Genomic DNA, 1,540 nt, shown 5'->3' on the forward strand with positions numbered 1-1,540 from the left:
CCCGGGAAAGGGGGCTGGCGACCCCAAACAGCATCAAGGAGCACCGGCAGGCGCTAAACGTCCTGGACTACATTAGCATCGTAGCAGGGTCCCATACTAGCATGAATTTTAGCCCAAAGTTTTCTCTGAATCAATGATGAATGTTAATGACAGAAATCTATGATTAGATATTTGAATATTAATTGTTTCCATTACACACGCAGCTCACAGACTCCTTGGAGCGTGCCTGGCCCCAAGCAGGCATCCCAGACGTGTTTTCTGAATGAACAAGTGAATGTCCGACTTATGGAAGTTTCATTTTAACTGAAAAAAAAAAAGATGTATTTACTTTAAATGCACCATGTTTTCATTACAATGAGTTTCTGATAAATCCTTACCAATTTGCAAAGTAAATACTGAAAGTAACTTCTTTATAAAATTATTAATTGAATCTCTTATTAAAGAATGCCTAAGTGATTGTATACTCAAAATTGACTTTTTTATTCAACAAATTATCAACAGACAGAATATTAAATACACATTTAACTGAACTCTGGTTATAATGTAAAAAAAAAGTTGAAACTGTAAAAATACTACAGGAAAGTATATGTAAATAAAATTAAATCCATCAACCCTCGAGTAGTCCATCAAAAAATCAGAAATCATTAACAATCTACAGTTGTTGGCTAGAGTGGCATGTTCCAGAAAGCCTACGGCGACACAAAGAGTCTCATGACTTATTACGTTTTCCATGTGTTTTGGAAAGGACTTAGGGAAGAGGCCGAAATCACAGGGTTTTAATCACTAGTTACAAAAGGCTTAAAAGCTGTAACTAGCTTTAATTAAAAAAAGATCCCGTGTTTGTCAATCATACCCCGATAAAGCTGAAAGATAAATTAAAATTAAAACCCTGTGAATCTGTCCCCTTCCTCAACAGGAGTCGAGAGTGAGCTCACATGTAGCAGCACGTGACACATGTGCTTAAACAAATCGAGAGTCACATCAGTCTACAGCCACGCCACCCTGAACATGCCTGATCTCGTCTATCTCGGAAGATAAGCAGGGTCGGGCCTGGCTGGTAGTTGGATGGGAGACCACCCAGGAAGACCAGATGCTGTGGGCATTAAAAAAAAAAGTCACATCACACGTAAACTGACTACTTGCTGCCACTGAGAGGCAGAGACTCTCAGACTGAACAGAAAAGCAACTCTGCACTTCACAAGAAATACACTTTAAATATAGGTGACGGACAGGTTGAAAGTAAATAGTTTAAAAAATTAACCATCGAAGTCTAAGTGTAAGAAATAAGAAAGCCAGGTTATATACCCGTATCAGACAAGTAGATCCTCAGACAAAAGAATGTCAGAAACAATGACAAAAGGGTCCTGCCTTCAGAAAGAGAGAACGGCCCTAAATGAGCAGGCACGGACCGGCAGATCTGAGAGAAAAGGAGAAAAATCCACACTAGAGCTGAGATCTTAGTTATGGGTAGGACAAGTAGCCTCCGCTCTCACCCCAAAACATCAGCAGACGGCGAAAAGCTGGAAAACGATCAGCCCCA

General features: G+C 39.9%; 1 pseudogene; it reads left to right on the forward strand.

Annotated features, from left to right (window-relative positions):
- Positions 1–984: 984 nt before the first annotated feature.
- LOC111735763 lies at positions 985–1,102 on the forward strand (annotated as a pseudogene).
- Positions 1,103–1,540: the final 438 nt, after the last annotated feature.

The sequence above is a fragment of the Pteropus vampyrus genome, unplaced genomic scaffold, assembly GCF_000151845.1.
Source record: "Pteropus vampyrus isolate Shadow unplaced genomic scaffold, Pvam_2.0 Scaffold1000006893, whole genome shotgun sequence".
NCBI classification, from domain to species: Eukaryota; Metazoa; Chordata; class Mammalia; order Chiroptera; family Pteropodidae; genus Pteropus; species Pteropus vampyrus.